The 12,891-nt window shown below is 42.1% G+C and overlaps 1 protein-coding gene across 2 annotated transcripts in view; it reads left to right on the top strand.

Annotated features, from left to right (window-relative positions):
- LOC125453943 (protein FAM117B-like) overlaps positions 1-12,891 on the top strand; it is a 222,987-nt gene that overhangs the window by 38,455 nt on the left and 171,641 nt on the right. The gene's annotated exons all lie outside the window — the stretch shown is intronic.

Genomic DNA, 12,891 nt, shown 5'->3' with positions numbered 1-12,891 from the left:
CTCACTTGTCTAGGCTGGCTGCCTTGCTGTTTACACAACATAGTTTGTGTATATAATACCGCTGCAGTAAATTGTCTTTTGTTCTGTTTACATTCAAAATCTTCCCAATGGGCATCGTTAGTATTGTTAATTTTGCAGGCATACACAATTACAATAATATGTAGCAGACATCTGAATGGATATGTGAATAGGAAGAGTTGAGACGGATATGGGCCAAATGCTTGCAAATGGGTCTAGCTCGGTTTCGACTGAAGTTAGACTGAAGAATCTGTTTCTGTGTTGTGTGGCCCTATGCCAATGTCATCTCACCTTCATTTTTGGTGCATGTGCCTCTCTGTCATTGTATATGTTCAAGCCTCATGCAAGGTCCTGAATGTTGTGTATAGACTGGCAGTGTAATGTAGCAATGAAAGATTGCTACAATATTAGGGTTGCTACCCTTTGAAATGTCACACTTAGATATTCATAAACTATATTGTTACCTCAGGTAAACTTTGAATATCTTGTCACGATGTAGGGAGGAGGAGAAAGTTTGATTCCCTCGACCAACATTTCTCCACGTATTTAGAAAAATCAGATCAGTTAATTACTTTGACATAATGCTGGCTGTGATATTATTCTGTCAATGAATGACCGTTGCACTCCAGATAATTTGCATGAACAAAACATTTTACAGATGTGATGATTTTGAAGTGTATCTTTTTAGACCTCCTTACATTATAATAATGATTTAAGAATATGAGCTGTACTGCTAAATTAAGTGCATCCAAGTCATATTTGATTTTAAATTTTGGCTACAAACCGTGTTGTGATTTTGATTACAGGTCAATTCAGATAAGCAGGGCTCAGTCTATCACACAAAATAGAAGCCCAAAGAAATAATTTTGTTTCTAAACATGACTCTGTGCTGCTATATTTTCATAATTTAACTGGAAGAGTGTGCTGATAACATGCCCCAAGTTTCTTTAAGCCATCTTGAAATGTATAAGATCTCAATGAGACATTTTGCCTGAGTAACTGCTGTTGATGAGCAAAACCATTCATACCAGGCTTTGTAAGGAACAGAAAAATAATTATTGTTTCACACTTCAACAAGACAGTGAAGAAAGAAAGCAATTCTAATCTTGTTTTTTGCAAGTTCTTGATTAATACAAACAAAAGACAAATGGTTTATTATGGAGGACATGGGGTAAATGAATGTATTAGGGAGGCTAAATAAGATTCCTAAGATCACATGTCCACATTTCGACAGTGGGTGGCTCATGGGTTAACACTGTTGCTTCACAGTGCCACGGACCTGGGTTCGATTCCACCCTTGGGCGACTGTCTGTGTGGAGTTTGCACATTCTCCTCTAGTCTACGTCGGTTTCCTTCAGGTACTCTGGTTTCTTCCCACAGTCCAAAAACGTGCAGGGTCGGTGGATTGCCCATGCTAAATTGCCCATTTTGTCCAGGATGTTTAGGCTAGGTGGGTTAGACATGGGAAATGCAGCGGTAGGGGAATGACTCTGGGTGGGATGCTGTTCAGAGGGGCAGTGTGAACTTGTTGAGACAAATGGCCTGTTTCCGCACTGTAAGGTTTCTGTGATTTGTCTGTAATCTGTGAAAGGAATGGTCCCTCAGTCCTTTTTTGACTTTTAGCACTGATGAAGTGTTGCTGTCTGCAGGGTAATGGATATTCTTTGGGTTTGATAGTTGACCAGGTAGACAGAGGTCTTTTCTTGGAATTCTTTGCTTTTTTTTTTGTCTTTTTCCCATAAGAAGAGATCGATGCTTTCTGTTTGCACGCAGATATTTTTCTCTGCCATAATGTCTAACAGTATCAAGAGCAAATATGAGGTGTGAGGTGATGGCTTATGGGTATTATTGCTAGACTGAGACCAGATAATGTTCTCTTGGTTTGAATTCAAAATCCGCCAATGCAGATGGTGGAATTTGAATTCAATAACAAATCTGGAACTCAGAGTTTAACAATGACTGTGAATCTGTTGTCGATTGTCAGGGAAAAAAACCCATCTAAATCACTCGTGACCTTGAGTGAAGGAAATCTGCCATCTTCACCTGGTCTGGTCTGCATGTGACTTCAGATTCATAGCCATGTGTTTGACCCTTAACAGTCCTCTGGAATTAGGGAAGGGTAGTAAATGCTGGCTCCGCCAGCGATGCCCTCATCCAGTGAAAGAATTTTTTTTAAAAGTGCATGTAGTGGAAGTAGATGGGAATCGGGAAGTAACCTTTCCATTGGCTGTTGTCATAAGAAATACAAACAAATATGGTTGTGGTTGTTGGAGACTAATTGTCTCAGCCCATGCCATCATATCAGGAGTTTATGATAGTGTCCAAGGTACAGCCATCTTTAGGTGCTTTGTGACCTTCCCTCAACATCACCTCAGAAGTGGGGAATAATTGCTGATGATTACACCATGTTCAGCATCTGCAAGTCTTTGGATACTGAAGCAGTCTATACCATGTGGGAACGATGGTCAATGTTGAGCCCATGGCTCATAATTGACATATATAACATTTGCACCAGGAAATGGCCAACTTCAACAAGAGAATCAAGTCAACTCCTGTTTATATTAAAAGGCATGACAATTGTGAAATCCCTGCCCAACTGTGTCCTGAGGGGCATAATTGACTAGAAATTTGACTACACCAGCCAAATAAAAGCAATGGATCATAACGTCAGAAGCTGTAGTATCTAAGGAGAGATATCAAAAGAGAGAGGGAAGGAAGACTACTTTGGGGGGAAAAAGAAGAAACAAAAGGTAGTTTTTAGATAATTTAAGTATTACATTTTGCATTTTTAAAAAATGCCTGAAGCAATGAGATTGACATGTTGTTTTGCAATGTTTAACACTTAGAATGTCGTCAAAAGGCTGGAATAAATAACCTTTGGCTTTAAGTTTAATTCTTAGTTACTACGTAAATGAAATATTTTCACATTTACTGATGTAGATTATGGTTATTTTAAATGAACATGTTTATAGAACATAGAACATAGAATAATACAGTGCAGAACAGGCCCTTCAGCCCTCGATGTTCTGTCGACCTATGAACTAATCTAAGCCCCTCCCTCAACACTATCCCTTCATTATCCACATGCTCAGCCAAGGACTGTTTAAATGCCCCTAATGTGGCTGAGTTAACTACATTGGCAGGCAGGGCGTTCCATGCCCTTACCACTCTCTGAGTAAAGAACCTGCCTCTGACATCTGGCTTAAATCTATCACCCCTCAGTTTGTAGCTATGCCTCCTTGTACAAGCTGAAACATCCATGCTTGGATATGATATGACATGCTTCTAGAGTAGGTAGGTCTTTGAACCTGGACTTTTTGGCCCAGCATTAGAATCTACTAGTGTACCACAAGAGCTGTGCATATTCTTCCCCTGACTAGGAATCAAACCTGGGCTGCAGTTGTGAAAGCATGGAGTTGAAACCTCTGGGCCACCAGGGTAGATTTGTCAGATAACAAGGTGTAGAGCTGGATGAACACAGGCCAAGCAGCATCAGAGGAGCAGGAAAGCTGATGTTTTAGGCCTAGACCCTCCTTCAGAAATGGGGGAGGGGAAGGGAGTTCTGAAATAAATAGGGAGAGAGGAGGAGGTGGATAGAAGATGGATAGAGGAGAAGATAGGTGGAGAAGCTTCAAAATCTCTTGTCTCCCACCCATCTCAAAACCAGCCAAGCTCGTCCCTGCCTCCCTAACCTGTACTTCCTCCCATCTATTCCCTCCTCCCACCTCAAGCCCTATCCCCATTTCCACCCTACTAACCTCATCCCGCCCCCTTGACCTGTCCGTCCTCCCAAGACTGACCTATCTTCTCCCTACCTCCCCCACCTACACTCACCTTTACTGGCTCCATCCCAGCCTTTGACCTGTCTGCCTCGTCTCCACCTGTCTTCTCCTCTATCCATCTTCTATCTGCCTCCCCCTCTCTCCCTATTTATTTTAGAAACTCCTCCTCCTTCTCTCTTCCCCCCACCCCCCAATTTCTGAAGAAGGGTGTGGGCCCAAAACGACAGCCTTTTTGCTCCTCTGCTGCTTGGCCTACTGTGTTCATCCAGCTCCACACCTTGTTACCTCAGATTCTCCAGCGTCTGTGGTTCCTACTATGGCTGAATAGATTTATAGGATTCCAGTTTTGGAAAGCTTTTGACAGCATGATCTAGTTCGAGCAGCAGCCTTGGAACTATTGAGTATAAACACCCTTCTGTCCCTTCCTTGAAATTTCTGTCCTGTTAGTTTCAGTGACATTTGAAAAATTATGGTTCATTGCATCCATGCTGGTGAGGTAATATCCTGTGATCACGGTAATACTTGTTTTTGCAGAAGAACGTTCAGTTAATTAAAGTAATTGCTTTCTTTTCAACAACTGACATGTTTTTGAAATCTTGGTATTTAAAAATATAAACTCGGGTCTGCACAATTCACATGTTCATTTGTATGTATACATAAACATGTAAACCCAGGCTGTCTGAATAGCTTTCAACTCGCAAATGACTAGCATTTGAATTCTTCTTTGCACACTTCCCTCAAGTCATATCTTTACCCGAATATTTGTCTGTCTTAGCTGTAATAATTTTCTAGATGTAATGCTGAGATTCCTATCCTCGATTCTGTGTTAATCTGTTTACTAGCTGCTGAAAGACCTTGCTAGATTTTGAATCAAGTCTTTTCTATGTAGTTCCTGCTGTGTTAACCGTAGCTTCCTGCTGCTAACTCCAATTTCAAATTTTGTGTGATGTTTCACCTCGGCAGCAGGTTCATGTGGATTTCATCCCCTGAAATGGCAGAAGAGTATCCATCTCATTTAATTGTAGAATGTTATGTGAACATGACCTGTTCTCTCCTTTTTTTCACTCAACCCTGTGTACCTGTTGTTATGACATGATTAGTTTTTTTTAAGTTTGGGTATTAAGGACCTGTTAAACTAGGATTTCCCAAACTGTGATCATGACTACCTGTGCCTTCAAGCAGCAAAAACTCAGTGACTGTGAATAACTGTGAGGCCCCTTTTAATCTTTACTTTATTCTAATAGTGGGCACAGCCCAAGGCAACTTAGCCCTACTTTTGCTTCTAAAAAGAAGTTTGTGAAACACATTTTTTAATTTAAAAAAATCTGTACTTTTGAAGACTTGCTAACAGGTGAGCACCATTCAACAGCTGAAGCCCCTCCAGTCCATGAACAATTCATACCTTCCAAATTTTCAACCTGGGATCTTTCAGTGTTGAGAGCACATGCTGAAAGATGCTTGGGAAACACACTTAAATCGTGCTCCTTCTTTGAATCTTGTTACCTTCCGCTAATGCTGCAGCTGGTCACTTACCTATTACCTTACTTCTCTACTCAGTATATCTCAACCTGTGCAGTGACCAGGAAGCTTTCTCTACACTGAACGTTGCATCGTATAGCTCTCTTAATCACAAATTCAGCTGCTTACTATCTGTCTTCAGTCCCAGGGTATCCCTTGAATCAAGAATAATCCATATGATATGCAAGTATGCAGAATATCTCAAGCTGTCCCCAAGTTCTAGCTCTCTATGTTCGGCCTTAAAATGTGACTAAGGATTATAAAAGGTTTAACACTGGCAAGGCCCTGTAAATTTTGAGGGGTAGAAAAGTGAAATTGGATGCTACATTTTCACACAGTGGCTTTGATTTCTGTCAGTACCCTTTTTACAAAAAAATAGAGAATCTCTTTGTCGCCTGATTTCTTGCATAAGTATTGGTTTGGAGAATTTATAATATTTGTCTTAAGCATTACCATAAAAATTATTTGGAACAATGGGTTTTCAGGTGCCAAGTTGTATTAGTTGTGTTCAGTGACCCACAGGTGTTTATAGAACAACCAAGTTCGGTGCAAACGTTTTGCACCTGGGTGTAGATATATCATGTGTACACGTTGTTTAGATGAACTGGATGTTCTTGCTATGTATCTTGAACAGAATGTTTCTGGTTTAGTCTTATGTAGGTGCCCTTGGCAATGTTATACAACATTTTCCTTTTTAGCTTGGATAACTGAACAGAGCAGATGCATCACTGAGTTTATCTTCTTTGTGCCGACTCAGCTAAGTTCAATCCATGTTTAATGTCCATGTGGACCCGTCATTGTCCCAATTGAAATGGTTGGATGAAGATTTGTATGCCACATACGACCTGAATTGATAATTGCAGCTTTGCTGGCAAACTGCAGAGTGAGAACAGAAGTGCATCTACAAGGAGGGAAGGATATTAAGAATGAAGTACGTGGGCTGATTATCAATTGCTTCAAGGAATTGAGTCAGTTGCATTATTTTTCTCTTTTTGCTGTGGAATAGCTAAACATGTTAGAAGCAGTTATGATGTAGTTGGTGGAAATTTGTATGATCCAAAACAGGACGCTTGACAAGCATCCTGATTTAGCAACAGAGGAATTGTCACGGGCACTTAAAAATCTCACCTACCTTGTTTTGCAGATTTGACTGCTCCATGACAAAGTACATTTCTTAAAGCCATAGTATTGTCAACCATCGAGGTTTACAAAATCATGAGGCACATGGATAGGGTGAATAGTTAAGACCTTTTTCTCTGGGTTGGGGAGTCCAAAACTTCAGGAGTCCACAGTTTTAAGGTGAGAAAGTCAAGAGTTAAAAGGGACTGGAAGGGCAGCTTGCTCCACGTTGAGAGTGGTGTGTGTACACAACGAGTTGGTGGAGGTGGGTACAGTTAGGACATTTAAAAGGCATTGGGATGGATACGTGAATAGTAAGGGTTTAGGGGGATATGGACCAAGTGCTGACAAATGGGATTAGGCTGTCTGGTTGGTATGGACGAATTGAACAAAAGGGCCTATTTCAGTGTTGGATGACTTTGACTCAATATTTTTATTTATCACTTGTCTGCTAGCTGTTTATGATTTCATTAACAAACCATTAATCAAAACCACTAACATCTTAAGCACAAACTGGCTTTATACAGTTAGAAGCCTGAAATACAAGCTCTGAAATGTAAATAACTGAATAACAAAAATAATATCTTTTCCACTTAAATTTCACCCTCATTCTCCCAACCAGAGGAGATGTATTAGCCCTATTTAGTTTCTTTTCCACTTGCCCTTCATTCTGAGGTTACCACTTGTAAAAACATTTATCTGCATTTAAAAAATAACAAAATAATGGAATTGCAAACGCTGGAGTACTGTATCAACATAAAATATGATTTAACAGTTAAATGCAAATTATGTAACAAAACACAAACCTAGTAACTTAATGTTGGCTGGGCTAATGATCCACCCCAGCTCTTAGACTGCCCACCAGTCTGTAAAGGCCTCTATCGTACTTTTGAGCACCGCGTGCTCCCTCTCCAGGGACACCCGAATGCGAATGTAACTGTTAAAGAGGGGCAGCCAGTCAGGAACAACAAGCCCCTCCATGGCCTACTGCCTGGACTTGTTGATGGCCACCTCGGTCAGGCCCAGGATGGCTGACTTGTCCGCCCTTCTATGCATTGAGTGCCTGTCCCTAATACTACTTTAAACCGACTTGCTCCTGATATCTTGCAGCCACATCTCTAGATATTCTGTTTTATTTAATTATAGGTCTTGCACTGTAACTCTACTTTGATTACTTATCTAGGTATGAAGTCATTAATATATTTGAAATCATGAGGCTCTTTCTTAAAAGACAAATGTAGAAAATGGAGAGCTTAAATTGCAAATTTAGATGATTCAGCGATGTGTTGAGCTATCAGGATTACTAAAGACTTTTTAAGAATTATGATTTGAAATAATGTACAAGGTAGTGTTTGTGTGCAGGCTAAGCATTTTGAGTCAAAACTTAATACCCTTCTGTATGTAAGCACTGAGTTCTGATAATGAATAAGCATAGGAAGATGTTCAGAACCTTTTGCTTTACAAATGGTTATGTGTAGATCAATTCATTCTGTGCCAACTTTGATTTTACTGCTTCAGGTTGTTTTGTTAGCAGATTGCCAAAATGATCAGTAGATATCAATTTATTGGTCCTCTGCTTGATGAGAAATGCTTGGTGAATTTAAATTTGAATAAATTTATTCATTTTCAGGGCTGGTCTTTAAAAATGCAATCTAACAGAAGAAATTTCAACATGCCCTATAAGGAGCAGTATTCATATTAGAAATGTTATTCATAGAGTTGCTATTACAACATGTATTCATAAATTATACTTATGAATACAACTTAGCCTCTGAAAGGAAAAATGATGTCTGAAGCAGTGCACATTCATTGCATCAAGGATTGTTAGGAAGATGAGTATGATCAAATTTTATTTTTGCAACAGTCTAAACCAGTGAAGACTTGTGCAGTGCCAAGTATGTGACAAGCTGTCTTGTTTGAAGTTTGGAATCCGTACAACGTTTGTTTCTAGTACATCATCATCATCATCTTCTAGTACTCTGATGCAATAGAGATCTCATGACTGTGTTTGAGCCTGTGAATGGTTAATCTAGTTAATGACCGAGATTTATTTCTTGTTTCTTCCCAGATATCACTAAGGGAGGCTATAGGAAAATGACCTTTTTGAGAAAAGCTGCTTTTTACTTTACACAAATTTTTTACACCACTTGCCTCCTTGAAGACATTTGTTTAAACCTAGCCTTTTGACCAAACTTTATTACATCTGATTGAATGAATGTTTTCAGTCATGGATATGGTTTTATGAACGCAAGGGGTCCAGCATGTACGAGGCGTATCATCTTGGTGGAGTAGGAGAGAGTGAAGGGGACTGTCGGAGAATGCAGCAGAATAGGGATAGATTAGAGAGTTGGGTGGAGAAATGGCGGATGGAGTTCAATCCAGACAAATGCGAGCTGATGCATTTTGGAAGATCTAGGTCAAGAGCGAACTATACGGTAAATGGAAAAGTCCTAGGGAAAATTGATGCTCAGAGAGATCTGGGTGTTCAGGTTCATTGTACCCTGAAGGTGGCAATGCAGGTCGATCGAGTGGTCAAGAAGGTATACAGCATGCTTTCATTCATTGGACAGGGTATTGAGTACAAGAGTTGGCAGTTGTGTAGGACTTTGGTTCAAACACATTTGTAGTATTGTGTACAGTTCTGGTCTCCACATTACCAACAGGATGTAGATGCTTTGGAGAGGGTGCAGTGGAGGCTCATCTGGTTGTTGCCTGGTATGGAGGGCACTAGCTATGAAGAGAGGTTGAGTAGATGAGGATTATTTACATTAGAAAGATGGAGGTTGAGGGGGAGACCTGATTGAGGTCTCCAAAATCATGAGGGGTATAGACAGGGTGGATAGCAAGAAGCTTTTTCCCCAGAGTGGGGGACTCGATTACTAGGGGTCACGACCTCAAGGTGAGAGGGGAAAAGTTTAACGGAGATATGCGTGGAAAGTCCTTTGCGCAAAGGTTGATGGGTGCCTGGAACGTGTTGCCAGCGGAGGTGGTAGAGGCAGGTATGATAGCATCATTTAAAATGTATCTAGACAGACATGAAAGGGCGGGGAACAGAGGGATACAGATCTTCGAAAAATAGGCAACAGGTAGAGCATTTGGATGGGTGCAGACTTGGAGGGCCGAAGGGCCTGTTCCTGTGCTGTAATTTTCTTCGTTCTTTTGTTCTTTGAACTGGCTGTGCAGTTTGCGTCCTATCTGAATGTTTCAAGTCCTGGTTCAAGTTACTGCAAAATGATTTGTTGCATCATTAATATTGACAGTGGGAATTACATAAAGCTGTTTTTGGAAATTGAGAGTTTTTTTTTAATTTGTTCATGGATAAAAAATTTTGTTTAGAGTGCATCAGTAATGTGGTTGCTAGAAAATTGAGTGTATTTGTGGAAATATTGAGGCTGGTTGTGTTCTTAACATGCTACCCCTCCTACATGTCCCTTCCTTTGATCTACAAGGTGTTGCATTGAATTTTAAATGTCATTTAAATTCACTTGTCATACTTTTGCCTCTAAGCTACTACATTAAGCATTCAAATCTACTACAATGGATGCTATAATCTAGGTGAAGAATTCAGTCATGCTGAGAGAATACACATTTTAGCAGTTGCTTTCTTAATGTTGTGTATAAAATGAAGATTTCAGTGACCAAGCCTTTCAGGGAGTTGGTTGGATCCCAAGTTGGTGATTAAAGTGACAATATGTTGGCTGCCACTCATGTATGATTCTGCTTTAATCTAACTTCGAAAAATAATGATATCAATCTGAAGAAGCTACAGCACAGCTACTTTGATATCAAGCAGCATGAGACAATATGTAGTAGACAGCTCGGTGATCCCACAGCCAAGGCATCAGGTCTAAGATCTGCAGTCCTGCCAGATCCAATTGTGGATGATGATGGAAAATTCATTAACTTTCTGGAAGAACAGATTCTACAAATATCCCCACCGGCAATGATGAGGTGGTCCCATGCATCAGTGGCAAAGATGAGACTGAAGTATTTAAAAGCATCCTTAGTCAGAAACGGCAAGTGAATGATTAATCTCTGCCTTCTGCAGATATTCTCGCATCTCACATGCCAGACTTCAGCCAGTTGTACTTTACTGCATGACATCAAGAAGTGGCTGAAGGCAGGAGAGACAGCAAATGCTTTGACCTTGAGAATTTTTGTTAGTATTACTGAAGACGTGCTCCAGAATTTACTGCGCCATTGGCCAAACTGTTTGAGTTCACCTATTGTGCTGGTTTGTGTATAAAAGCAAAGTTGTTTTGTTTCAGTTTTTGAGAGCACTGGCATAACTGCGCCTGCAGTAATTTCATGTACATCTCTAATCATCCCTGAAGGTGTTCATGATTGTCCATGTTGAACCAATTCAAGTGTGATTGCACACTGTGATGAAGGGTCTAGGCCCGAAACATCAGCTTTTGTGCTCCCGAGATGCTGCTTGGCCTGCTGTGTTCACCCAGCTTCACACTTTGTTATCTATGATTGCATACTGTTGTGAGAGATTGAATTCCAGGATTTTGACACAGTGACAGAAGTGTTTGTCCAGTTTTCATCAGGTGCTTCAGTTTCCCCTCTTAGTTCAAAGCTGTGTAGGTCAGGTGGATTGGCCACACCAGAATTGCCCCGTTGTGTTCCAGGATGTGATGATGGCAGATTCTTCGTTTGCAAAGATCAGTTTGGGAAGATATTTGTCAGCGATTTCGTTGGCACAACCGTTGGTGGCTGTAGAGCCCTATCCTGGGGCAGTGCGGGCAGGAGAATGCTCCGGACAGAGGGGCTTGAGATGAGGGCTCCTTCCTGCGTTTCCGTCTGTCCTCTGCAGCTGCTCTCCACGAACATTCCAACAGCTCTGTTGCCGTCGTAGTTTTCTTCCGCCATGCGTCCCTGTCAGAGGCTAGCTTTTGCCATTCCGTTGAGGCGATGCCGGCCTGAGACAGCTGTTGCTACAGTGGCCCTTGTCGCACTTGCGGGGGGCAGCGCGGTTTCTTTTGCCGTCACAGAGTTCCTCGAAGAACACTGTCTTGGGTATTCTGGTGTTGTCCATCCGCGATATGTGACCCGACCATCGAAGTTGCTTCAGGAGAAGGGCTGCTTCGATGCTGGGGAGCCGGGCCTTTTCCAGCACTTCATTGTTAGAGACGAGGTCTTGCCAGGTGATGCCCAACGTAGAGCACGGGCAATGTTGGTGGAATCGTTCCAGCAGCCGCATCTGTTTCCAATGCAGAACCCAGCCCTCTGAACCGTAGAGCAGTGCGGTGATGACCACGGCCTTGTAAACCTGGATTTTCGTTGACATGCTTATCGAGTGGTTTCCCCATTCACGTGCAGTTGCCTGAAGGTGCTACTTGCTTTCGCAAGGCGATTGTCGACATCTCCTGTGACTGTAACATCGTTGGAGATAATACTTCCCAGGTACGTGAAGCATTTGACTGTGTTGAGGGGGTGGCCGTCGATCGAGATTTGAGGTGGGTTCTGTGCGCTGCATGGTGGCTTCTGGTACAGGATCTCTGTCTTCTTCAGACTGATCATTAGCCCGAAAGCCTATGCAGCTTCGGAGAAACGCGTCACTGCAGCCTGTAGCGCATCTTCTATGTGTGAGTAGGGAGCAGTCGTCCACATACAGCAGCTCCATGATGGGCTCCCGTGTTGTCTTTGTGCGAGTGAGGAAGCGGCGCAGATTGAAGATATTGCCGTCCGGGCGGAAGCGAATGTAGATGCTGTTCATGATGCCCGCCTTCACTTCCTGCAGCATCACGTTGAAGAAGATGGCGAGGAGCGTTGGTGCCAAGACACAGCCCTGCTTCACGCCGTTGCTGATGGGGGAACAGGTGTGATAGGTCACCGTTGTATTTCATCTTGCCGCTCTGATCTTCATGAAGTTGCTGTAGATTGGTTGAGAACTTAGGAGGGCATCCAAGCTTCCTCAAGATTTTCCACAGACCGTTGCGGCTGATGGTATCGAAGGCTTTGGTGGTATCGAAGGCTTTGGTGAAGTCAATGAATGCCGCGTACAGTCCAACATTCTGCTCACGACATTCTCCTGAAGCTGACGTAGTGTGAAGATCATGTCGGATGTGCCTCTGTTCACTCTAAAACCACATTGACTTTCTGTCAGGTTGTCCTCCACAATGGTGGGGATCAGTCTGTCCAAGAGAATTCTGGGGAGAATCTTCGCGGCTGTAGACAGCAGAGTAGCACCTCTGTAGTTAGAACAGTCCGATTTCTCACCCTTAGTCTCCCTGTATAAGAAAATCACAGAGTCACGTAGGTCAGCTGGCACCTCACCGTGTTCCCAACAGAGTGCAGATAGGTTGGTGAGTTCGTTCAGGAGCTAAGCTTCTCCTAATTTGTATACTTCTGCAGGGATTCCGTCGATACTGGGGGCTTTGTGGAGTTTCAGCTTAGAGATGGCGGATTGAACCTCATCCAGCGTTGGTTGACGGTCGAGTTTGGATCT

This window comes from Stegostoma tigrinum, chromosome 7 (genome assembly GCF_030684315.1).
Source record: "Stegostoma tigrinum isolate sSteTig4 chromosome 7, sSteTig4.hap1, whole genome shotgun sequence".
Taxonomy (NCBI): Eukaryota; Metazoa; Chordata; class Chondrichthyes; order Orectolobiformes; family Stegostomatidae; genus Stegostoma; species Stegostoma tigrinum.
The sequence above is the reverse complement of the archived record's forward strand: the minus strand, read 5'-3'. Positions and strand labels throughout refer to the sequence as shown.